Source organism: Triticum aestivum, chromosome 3D (genome assembly GCF_018294505.1).
Source record: "Triticum aestivum cultivar Chinese Spring chromosome 3D, IWGSC CS RefSeq v2.1, whole genome shotgun sequence".
NCBI lineage: Eukaryota > Viridiplantae > Streptophyta > Magnoliopsida > Poales > Poaceae > Triticum > Triticum aestivum.
In genome coordinates this window covers 152,843,022-152,855,689 of record NC_057802.1, presented here as the reverse complement: position 1 = coordinate 152,855,689, position 12,668 = coordinate 152,843,022, and positions in this window count along the sequence as shown.

Sequence of the window (12,668 nt, the reverse complement as noted above, 5' to 3'; positions counted from 1 at the left end):
GTCTTCCGAGAGCGGAAGGTAGTTGTCGTCCTCTGAATTGTTGTTGGGCAAGGCCTGTTCGTCGGGGCTGGCTTGCTCGTGTTCTTGTTCCTCTTGTTCGGATTTTTCTCCGACAGGGTCTTCATTGTGTTCGGCGTCGTCCGGGGTATTGTTTCCTCCGGTGCCGGTGTTGCTGTCTTTTGGTGTATCGACCATGTACACATCGTATGAAGAGGTGGCCATCCAACTTCTTGTGAATGGCTGGTCTTGGCCTTGCTCCTTGTCGGCATCGCCGTCCAAGCTGTCGATGTCTTCGGAGCCCCAGTTAAGCACGTCGGTTGAGTTTTCGACAGTAGCTATGAAGTGGGTGGCGGGTGGGAAGCAAAATGCTCCATCAGCCCCTAGTTCGAACCGAACATAGTTTGGTTGTGAGTCCCCTGCCAAGGACATGTTTTTTTTAATGAATTTAGCATATCGCCCAAGGGCGAGTGTTGAAAGATGTCTGCGGCGCTGAACTCGAAGATCGATAACTGATCCAACTCGGTGTCCGCAGGCATACGTGGTTCGGAATTTATAGCCCAAAACGAGTCCGGAATTCCGTTGACGCAGATATTGTAGGGTGTTGAGTCCATGTGCGGCTCCAATGCCATGGATTCTGTGGCCTCGGATGGCATGATCTGCTCCGGATCTAAGGCCGTCACAGCAACAGGAACCATCTCCTGGGTGTGATCCGATGACAGATTTAAGTCATGTTCATCGGAGCGAGGAGGAGCGATCGCCGCGGTCTCGAACCCATTGAAGATCAAGTCTCCACGGATATCCGCGACGTAGTTCAAGCTTCGAAATCTGACCTGATGGCCAGGGGCGTAGCTATCAACCTGCTCCAGATGGCCAAGCGAGTTGGCCCGCAGTACGAAGCCGCCGAACGCAAAAATCTGTCCGGGGAGGAAGGTTCCTCCTTGGACAGTGTCATTATCGATGATTGAAGGGGCCATCAAACCTTTTGTCGACGACACAGTGGAACTCCCAATGAAAGCACCAATGTTGGTGTCAAAACCGGCGGATCTCGGGTAGGGGGTCCCGAACTGTGCGTCTAGAATCGATGGTAACAGGAGACGGGGGACACGATGTTTACCCAGGTTCGGGCCCTCTCTATGGAGGTAATACCCTACTTCCTGCTTGATTGATCTTGATGAATATGATTATTACAAGAGTTGATCTACCACGAGATTGTAATGGCTAAACCCTAGAAGTCTAGCCAATATGACTATGGTAATGTGTGTGTCCTTTCCGGACTAACCCCTCCGGTTTATATGGACACCGGGGGGATCTAGGGTTTACATGGAGTCGGTTACATAAGAAGGAATATTCATAATCGGTTGCCAAGCTTGCCTTCCACGCCAATTAGAGTCCAATCTGGACATGGGTAAAGTCTTCGGCCTTCATGTCTTAACAGCCCATCAGTCCGTCCCACGGATAACAGGCCGGACGCCCGAGGACCCCTTAGTCCAGGACTCCCTCACTCACCTCGACCCACCGGACCTCACGCGGTGAAACACCCTCTGCCCCCACGTCTCGTTATCTTCTCACACCCACACATACCAACACAGACACCACGCACACAAAAATATATTCTCCTGGTGCCTCTATCCACTCCCCCCTTGCATATACACACTCAAGGGAATCTCTCACCGTGACATCATATTCGTCTCTCTCTCTAGACCACTCTCATTTCTCGTGATATCTCTCCCCCCCCCCCCCCCCCCCCCCGCCGGCCCCTCTATCCATGCCTCTCTCGAATACGTAATACACACACATACCTCTCTAGGCCCTACCAAATGCATCAACTACACATTCACACATGTTACATCACGTACCCCATTGATCTAAAAAGCTCTCTCTTCACGTTTATTTCGCATACAACATTCCTTTTGAATAAAGTGTGGCCAAAAAATTATTTTAGAATTTCTACATATATACAACATTACAAAGTTATATGGAGGAGTATGAACGCTAATTTGCATTGCATGGTGCCCACAATGATATTTATTCCGCACTGTGAATTTGTATATTTTTATACTATATATAAAGTTAGTCATAATAAAGAGAAACGAAGAGCATCTCTCTCTCCATTGCATACCCCCTCTACGCCCCTTTCACGTACGCACACAAACTATCTCCAGGTCCTCTAAAAGTAAGCCCCCAGCACATTCACGCATGTTTCATCTTTCTCTCGCGATATATACAGTGACTATCATTGTATTTGAAGCGAAAGCACGATACGTACATTGGACTTCAGAATCCACTCATTACGGTCACCATTTACGTTTTGTGGTTATTATACCATAAAACTCTGTATTTGCTCAAGACACAACTAGTTGACCAGTTAAACACTCCACGTGGCACCTCTAGTGTTGCATCACATTATCTCACTACCATCGGGCCCACCTGTCGGCTTGTATCTACTCTACATCTACACTCTTATAAAATACACTCTTATAAAAAACAGAGTTGGTGATGATGGTGTGCCTGCCATCCTGCAATATAGGCCATCCGATTTATATCTGACGGATAGGAAAGAAACTATGGCAATTTTGCAAAAAGGTACCCACACACCTCTCCACATTTGCAAATAAGGCCTTCCCTCATTCATCCTTTTCTCTCACAAGATAAACTAGTCATACAAATGCATCTTGATGTTACGTGCAACGCACGGGCATCTTGCTAGTAAGAATGAAAACAAATGACAAAAAAATATTGGACGGTGGTTCGAAGTCATGACCGCGGGCACAGCGGACAAGGTAGCCTTGTATTGGTATGTTGAGCCGTCTGTTTTAACACACACGAGCTGGTGTGGTGATTATACACACACACACACGCATGCACACGAACTGCATGCATGCAACACTCACATGAACACATGCACCCATGCACGCACTCAACACTCACACGTACACACGCAGCCACGCACGCACGCAACACTCACATGCACACACGCACGCATGCATGCACATACCAGTACACCACACGACCAACAAACACTCTCACGCTCAAGTGCTCAACCTACACGTGCATGCGCACACATCAGGCCCTAACAGACACATACACAACCAGGTGATTCCCGCGCACGGGTTGGAGTCTTGTCGCGCCTGCGTAAATTTGTGTTTATCTGACCTTTTCCCTATGCGAACTGATAGGTGGGACCCACAAGGAACTTGGTCAATTTAACTAGTCAACATGGTGCCATGCAGACTATTTGGCCGGTCAACAGAGTGCAATCCGATGCTGAACCGTGAGCAAGTGACCGTATAATCACCGCAAAACGTATATAGTGACCGTAATCAGCTTATTCTGAAGTTCGGTGACCGTATTACGCTTTTCTCTCTGTAGGCTCTCCAAAACTACATCTCTACACGTTCTCGCATGTTACATCTAACAACTATGCAATACAGCACTACTACTACACTCTAACACAATAAATCATATGTGTTTTTAGTTTTACTAGATATCATATTGTTACTTAATTATTCAGTTTGCATACATTAAAATTGCCTTTGAAATGTATGGCCAGTATCATATACCGCGCGGGAAAAATCCCACCCTTTCCTGTTTAATCGGGTTTGTATCGATGGATCGTACGAAACAGCAAAACTATAGTACTATACAGTATAAGTGACAGCTCACTGGGCCGTCGTGTCATGTACTCCTCCGTCGTAAGAGTGGAGCGCTCGCTTTCATAAATCTTCTAGTCCCTTTCGCCGACATGTGGGACATCAAGCTACTGGGTCCACGTGCCATACCGGAATACAGTGCAGAGCAGCCGGGGTGAAGCACCTAGTCATGGCGCCGGTGTAGTAATGAGAATGAGGCGTCAAATCACAAAGCTGCACCTTTCCCGCAGTTAAGTTGGAGGGACGAATTAATAATGCTAAAAAAAAGAAGTTGGAGGGGCGAAGCAACCATCATTTCACTCGTTGCTGAATCCGCTTCTCCCTCATCTTCTTCAAGTTAACCACGTGTTGCTTCTGCCGTTGTTCTACCTCATGTGGGACGCGGATCGGCTTGGTAAAGCACTGACATGTGGGACCGCATGTTAGCAAACCGCCAGGACAACATCCTCTAAAAATAAGAAACCTCCCCCGCCATCCGCGCGGGAAAATCACCTCCTTTTTACTAATCTTGATTCTATAATTTTTTAGATCAATATAATTGAGATTTGTATAGATAGCACACAGGAGCAAAACCAAGTGGTACGGTTCAGGGCATCCACAATGTGTAGCCAAATGTGAAAATAGCTTTTGGCATCGTGGGAACCATTGTGGACGGTGTTGCCAAAGCCAAAAGGATGGAACCGAAGCTCCCTGATTGATTGATTGATTGAAGGAATAGAAAAATGCAACGTCTCTCCTCTTTCTCCCGTGCTTGGACGCATGTACAGTATAGAGCACAGAGTCTACTCCCTATCCCTTCTATCACAAATCACAAAGCAGTGAGGCATCAAATCACAAAGCACGGACGAAGCAACCATCATTTCACTCTTCGCTGACTCCGCTTCTCCATCGTCTTCTTCGAGAAACCATCTCACCGCACTAAGATGGATGGACGACGCTATTGTGTACTAGTAGTACTAGTACATTTACACGTCCTTTGGTTCAACGGACTTCCTGGATGCAAATAAGGCGGTTGTCTCGGCTTGCAGGCGGCACTTGCGAACAACTTACCATGGTCTCCCTCAATGGTGTTCTCCGTCGAACGCACTTCGCCAAACCACAATGTTCGAGATATCATCGACATCACCGCAATGGGGAAGGAAGTCAAATATAGTTAATACCTCCATTTTTTTACACAAAGCCAATATATCAAAATTACAATTTGCAAAAGGCCACTAACACTAATCGAGGCAAAATTGATGGGTTTTGCCTCGTACTAGCAACCAAGGACATTAATATCCCCTACATGCATGCGAAAGTGAGAAGGTTGGTTTGCATGGCGCTGCATTAATCAAGCGATGAGGAGTGAGATGGTTAGCTCTTTGGGCTTTGGAGAGAAAAATATGCATTAATTGACACGTGAAACGAGGATTTGTATCGATTAATCCCGCGAAGGAAAACCCCGCCTTTCTTTTTTAACACTTGTAATCCTAGTACCTAGTACTCCCTCCGTTCCTTTTTACTCCGAATATAAGATTTGTGTAGAGTCAAAATTCACCAACTTTGACCAAATTTGTATAAAAAAATATCAACATCTACAATATCAAATATACATAATATGAAACTACATTCCATAATGAATCTAAAGATATCCTTTGGCGTTGTAAATATTGATACTTTTTATATAACTTTGGTCAAAGTAAAGATACTTTGACTTCAGACAAAAGTTATATGCGGACTAAAAAGAAACGGAGGGAGTACGTACTTATCCTGTTTGGGTCTAGGCCTTGCATTGCCATACTTCGCCACACATTTTTGCCAAGCTTGCCTAAAGTTTTCAAAATGAAAAGGAGGTACACTTGCACACGGCTGTCGCGGTCGCACCGCACCCTCACACGGTCGCTCCTGCACGCCGCGGTCGCACCACACCCTCACACAGTCGCTCCTGCACGCCGCAAACCCAACCAAGGGAACGCACCCTCACTGACACGTGTTGTCGCATGTGAACAAACCAAACTCAGCCATCCTACCGCTGACACATAATTTTCGTTCATAGAGTATGTTTATCCAGCCGCATGTTGGGGAGTATCCGTACGGCCCGTGCGGTGGTCTGTTGGGGAAGAAGAAGAGGTGAGGAAGAAGGGTTAGGAGACGTAGGATATTCATCCAACCGCCTGAAATGGTAGACTGAACCAAGTCAGGCGACTTGCATAACAATATATGTTTTTACACAACAAAAGATCCATAAAAACAACAACATAAAGAATAACTATCACTGCTCACGGAACGAGACGACCTCGTCGTCTTTGGCTGCCGGCGCGAACCAGCCATAGCTGCCGACGTGTGTCTCCACACCGTGGTTGTCCTCGGCCTCTAGCTACTCATTCACGCAGAGCGTGCGGGCGCTCTGCACGGACGAGAGCACCGCCCGGTTCAAGTCGAGGACGTCCGGTTCCGCTTGCAGGAGGGCCTCGATGGCAGCGGTATCCGTGCGCTCCGCGTCGAGTCGAGCCTCCGCCGCCCGGTTCAAGTCCAGGGCGTCCGGTTCCGCCTATACGAGGGCCTTGATGAGAGCGGCATCCGCGCGCTCCGCGTCGAGTTGAGCCTCTGCCACCCGGTTCAAGTCCAAGACGTCTGGTTCCGCCTGCAGGAGGGCCTCGATGGCAGCGGCATCCGCGCGCTCCGCCTCAAGTTGAGCATCCACCGCCCGGTTCACATCCACGACATCCGGTTCCGCCTACAAGAGAGCCTCGATGGTAGTGGCATGCACGCGCTCAGTGTCGAGTTGAGCCTCTGCCTCCCGGTCCTCCTTTAGTATCGCCAGGTTGAACCGCTGGTCTGCCTGCACCATGGGGGACTCGGACGCCGGCACGAAGTCGACGTCCATCGTCTCATACCCATCGGGGGCCTTCTGCGTCGCGACCTCCACCATGAACATTGGATCGGCTTCCTCCTCCTCGTAGCTTGGCTCTAGAGAGCTCGGGGATCCGCCCGCCGCAAAGCGAGCTTGGGAACGGAGGTCTGTGGCGCCGACCGCCGCCGTGATTTCTGCGCAGCGCTCCGGCATCAGCATCTTGTAGTACGTGATCTTGCGGCACACCATGGCTTTCCGGCGAACTAGGGGACGCTTGATGCGGGCTAGGGGATCACAAGGTGGGGGAAGGGGCTGGAGATTAGGTGTGGTTTTAGGGCAGTGGCTGGCGTAGGCCGAGCAGCGAAGGTTCTGGTGTGAATAGTGGTTCCGGTGACGACCGGTCAATCGGTTTTGACTGTACATCGCTCTTGTCGCGTTCGCGTTGCAGCCCGGCACGCTGGACCCTCCACGTCGCTCACCGAATGAAATGCGCTTCGTCTTGCGTTTTCGCTCACTTGTGGGACCGCAGTTGAGAGCAAACCGACGTCCCTCCCCCTCCCCCGCCCGCGTCATTTATACTACCACTCCCTCCGTTTTATGCGGAGTAAATAAAAACAGAGGGAGTATACTACGGATGAGGATCCCCTGACGTGGCCGAACCCATTGAGTAACTGACATGCGGGGCCTAGCAAGCATGGAGTCCGCCAGTAAGTGATCGAAAGGGAGGGTAAGGCAGGGATACCTACGTCAGAGGATCCACTTCCACTACTACTCCCTCCTTCCATTTACTATACAGGGCCTAATGCGTTTTTCGAGGCTAACTTTGACCAAATGTTAGAGTAATAATATATGACATGCAACTTACACAAAGCATACGGTCAAATTCGTATGTGAAAGGAGCTTCCAATGATATAATTTTCACATTATACATCTCATGTACTATTAATCTTGTCAATAGTCAAATGCGGTTTTGAAAAACGCATTAGAGCATGGTTAATAATATAGCCAGTCGATGGCTATAAGGAACTGCCATGTCATCTATAGCCATCATTTATTATATGCACTCATATAGTAGTGTGGGCTATAAGGTTGGCTATTTCCCACAAAAAAAATTATAAGGTTGGCTATTGTATTAGTACTTTTTTTCATCTCCTCTCTATCTCTTTCTTCATATTTATTGTATTTAACTAGGAATGCGTATATAGCTAGGCTCTTGCATGAGAGCTCACTCCCCTTACTTTTTCACATCTCTCTCCTCCACATAGGCCCTATATAAATGGAAGGAGGGAGTACTACTATGAGCACTGCATACTCTAGTATAGATGTTGTCAGTACTCCACTAGTACTATTGGACAGGGAGCTTAAAAAAGTTACTATTGGACTGGCTATACATGGCGAAATCCTAGTAGGAAGAGCATGCGTGAGAACAAGCACATTCACGTGGTTGAAAACAAATTGGAAACCATCTCGAGTACAAATCAAGGAGTACGTACGAATCTAACAATAATTATTGGGCGTTTTTGAATGTTGATACTTTTTTGATCAAAGTAGAGATACTTTGACTACACATAAAATTATATGTAAACTAGAAAGGATAGGAGGGAGTATATTGTACGTTCAAAAACGAAACGAACATTGAATACCCTTTATATATGATTTGCGGATGCTATGATCACCGGTTCAAAATTTTGAATCCGCCTTAGGTATCACACATGCCCCCACTCGTTCTCTCTCGATTTCATCTCGGGGTCCGGAGATCGATTAAAAGAGGACTAGGGTGGGTACAATACGTTCGTTTTGCTTATGAACGTATAATATACTACCTCTGATCCCCACAGACCCCCCCCCCCCGCGGGTCATTTGTATCATAGAAACAGACCAAACCTTTATCTCCTTGCACGACACGCAATTGATCTCTGAACATCAATCGATCTCGTCAACATGTGTCGGGGCATGAACCAAATGGGATGTCAAAACTAAGACGCGAAGCGACACGTAGTGGAGGCAAAGTGAAACTTTAAACGAACCGTTTGTTTGTATGCATGTTGGACAAATTAGAAAACATTGGAAATACAAGCATGGTCTAGGCCCACATGCGAATGATACTCGGCGGAATGTTCAAATGAGGCATGCGGGAGGATGGACTCGACCGAAGGGCGACATGATCGATGGAGAAGAGGGTTGGAGAGGAATGAGAAATAAGCAAACGCCACATGATTATACTTGAACGGCTCAAATAAACAATAAGTTGTCTCGCTTGGCCTACATAGTGAAAGGCCTGATGCGCAACGCGGAGCACTGACGCTCGAATATGGCCGGGAAAACAGGGAAACCAACATGTGGGGCACACCTGTCGGGACGACGTAGCGTAGACTAGTCCAATGGAGGTGCTGGCCCACAACCTCCTCGCCACCAGCAACCGTTCATGTGGGTCGTGGGGGCCAACAATGTGGCGCAGCTCCAGTACCGCCTCTGGACACGGCGACCGCGGTGAGCGACACGCTCATCGTTGCTAGACATGGTCGGTTTCAGTGTGCCGAGGGTGGCGTTAGTGCTGTGGCACGACCAACAGTATGTTTGGTTTGTGCCCAAGGTTGCCCCATCAAACCATTGGGTAGCCAAAATTTTGGTTGAGGTTTTGGTTGCCCATGATTTGGCCGACATTGGCAAGAAAAATGAACTAGAGTTGGCTAGAGTTCATTGGCATGCCAAAAAAACTGCAACCATCCAAACAAAGACCAATCTTTGGGTCATGACCAAAATTTTGGTAAGGTGCACTTTGGCCACAAATCCAAACACACCCCAACACCCGGCTCATCGAGGATGCACGGGGCGCCGGGACGCGTCCGTGGAGCGGTGTAGCGCGGCCAACTACATCCTCAGGACCTGAGACCATGCCGGGTTGTCTTGCTTTTTCAATGAGAGGCGGGGATCGAATGTGAGCAAAGGGCATCTCCAACGTTGCCACGACCACAGCTGACTACCCTGGCACACCAAAAACCCTCGTCCCTCGCGCCGTCGCGCGGTGCATTCCCAGCCGGCGCCAGCTGCCCGCATTCATGTCGTCCGTCCATATGTCGTCGTTAAGATGCTCGGTGCCCGAGGAACCAACTCCGTCGACTTAATGACGCACCAGGACGCTTGGCCTCACCGGAATGCGCTACTTAAAGCAGCAACGCCCAGCTAACCTCCACACCATAGCGCATCGTCCTCCAACCTGGCACCACACCGCAAGCGCGAACGCTCTGCGGGAGAGCTTGTCTTCGGGGATGAAGCTCGAGGTCGCCGCCCTCTCTCAAGTCGCCCAGTAAATAAAATATGTCCATGGATGGGATTGCACGTAGTCCATTCCACCTTTATCTATCTAGGTTATCCTTCTTTCTTAACAAAGCAGAATGTGATGATCGATCCCTCTATGATGGGATTTATGTTTATACCAAAGCCTACTTTTATTTTTATTTATTTGAAGGAATCGTCCGGGCAGAAACGGGGACCTTTATTTATCTATCCAGATGGGAGAGATTAAGGGAAACATTGCTTCGCGATGCAATAGCGGCGTAGCCGGACGTGGACGCGACCGCACAAGTGGTGGCCACGCTGGCGGCCGACGATGGGAGCATCGTAAGCCACGCGTCCTACTTGCCGCCGTCCAACGTCCGGCACTGCCGAGGTCGGGGACTCCTCCGAGGATGAGTAGGGCATGGGAGGCGGCAGGGCATGGTGTGCCAACTGGCCAGTCCATATCCCGTGTTCTACTCTTCCTCGCCGGAGACCGCACCTTCACTATACGGGTCTTGAACCCCGCCCCCGTACATAGAGATCGTAGATGGAGGACGTTGGTTGCCACCGTAGAATAGGTTTAGGGTCGGGTTTCTTTTATTTTTCTGTCCTATAAAAGTTCAAAATGTAATGAAAATCTGCCGTGTTTGCATTAATCTCGGCCGGTGTATATGAACTTTCACAATAATATAGTATATTGTAGGAGTACTAGCAAGATGCCCGTGCGTTGCACGGAAGATCAAGATCTTGTGGGAGAAAAGGATGAACGAGGGAAGGCCTTATCTGCAAATGTGGAGAGGAGTGCGGGTAAATTGTCATAGTTTCCTTCCTATCCGTTAGATATAGATGGGACGACCTATATTGCAGTATGACAGGCACACCATCATCACCAACTCTGCTTTTTATTGAACCGAGACAAAGCTAACATGCAAAGTAAAATAAACACATAGGGTCTATACATACACAATTTATCTTAGGCACTCCAATAGTACGTCCACTACACATTCACGCATTTCACATCTTTCTACATCTACGGGGCCTACGAAAGGGTTAACGTAAATTGCCTCTCTCCCTCTCCTCCCCTGATTTTCATGGTGGTGGGCCCCTCCCTCCCCCCAATCTATAATCAACAGCTCACACGTTTCACATTATGTTAATTACGTAACTGGAATTACGTAGGTGTAGCATTACTCGTCCTAAAAAACCCAACTAAGCCAACCTCCCAGCATATCGCGCAGGAAAAGACCCGGTTGCGCCGTTTTAGTCAGGATTACCGGATTACTAGTAGTAGTATCGATGGATCGCGAGAAGCAACACGTTTTTTTTAGGGGGCGAAGCACCTAGTTTAAAAGGAAAAAAGGTGATACACTCACAGCACCCCTGTCGCGGTCGCATTGCACCCCACACACGTTCGGTCCTGCACACGGCTAACGCAAACGAAACATGCTTCGGCTTGCCTCTTCACTGACACGTGGGACTGCACTTGGAGAAACCGACCATGCGCCAAACTCCCCCCGCACACCGCGCGAAAATCCTCCCCCCACCCAAAAATTCCCCCAAATCCTAGATTCAACCGCCCTTCGGCCAACTAGCCAATAATATTCCCCAAACCCCCCTCCCCCGTCCCCCTCCACTCCATTCGCTCCGCCAAAGCCGCCCTCCTCGCCGCGCTGATACGTCGGTGCCGCGGTTCATCGAGGGGACGCACGGCGATCCACCCGCTCCCACAGTACGCTCTCATAGACTGTCGTCCTCTAGCCACGCCGCCACCGCTGGCGACGTTCTTGTGGAGGCGCACGACGGTCAGCGCCGCCACCGCTGGCGATGTTCGTGTGGAGATGCATGGCGGTCAGCTTCTCCCATGGTACACGCATTCTAGACTGAGGCCCCGTGCATGTCGGTGTAGCGCTGAATGTTAGCTGATAGACGCTGTTAATCTCTCTGTTTGCCGAAGTAGTTTACGGTCAATATGCTCTGCTTAAGAAGCTTCCTTGCCCTGTTCTGCACTCAATCTGCTTAGCTGAGATGGCATGCCAAGCCCGATTAGTTGCTAAAATATCCTGCCATATATTTATTGTGACGTAGATTGCCATGGTCTAGTAGCCAATCTGTTAGGTGAAATAGCTCTACAACGTTTTATCTCGATCTTTGTTGCTGTGATGGCCTTCGATAGTTCGATGGCTGTGTGCTCGGCCTCATTGACTGCTGAAACAACCTGCCATAATTTAGCACTCAAATCTGTTTGCTGAATTAGCTTTACATATATTTCGTTACTTAGATCTGCTCGTCCAAATATCTTGCCATAGCTTTAGACATCGACCTAGGTATTTTTTCCTAGACTTCATAAAAAAGCATATATTGAAGGAAATATGCCCTAGAGGCAATAATAAAGTTATTATTTATTTCCTTATATCATGATAAATGTTTATTATTCATGCTAGAATTGTATTAACTGGAAACTTGATACATGTGTGAATACATAGACAAACAAAGTGTCACTAGTATGCCTCTACTTGACTAGCTCGTTGATCAAGGATGGCTATGTTTCCTAGCCATAGACATGAGTTGTCATTTGATTAACGGGATCACATCATTAGGAGAATGATGTGATTGACTTGACCCATTCCGTTAGCTTAGCACTCGATCGTTTAGTATGTTGTTATTGCTTTCTTCATGACTTATACATGTTCCTATGACTATGAGATTATGCAACTCCCGTTTACCGGAGGAACACTTTGTGTGCTACCAAACGTAACAACGTAACTGTGTGATTATAAAGATGCTCTACAGGTGCTTCCAAAGGTACTTGTTGGGTTGGCGTATTTCGAGATTAGGATTTGTCACTCCGATTGTCGGAGAGGTATATCTGGGCCCACTCAGTAATACACATCACTATAAGCCTTGCA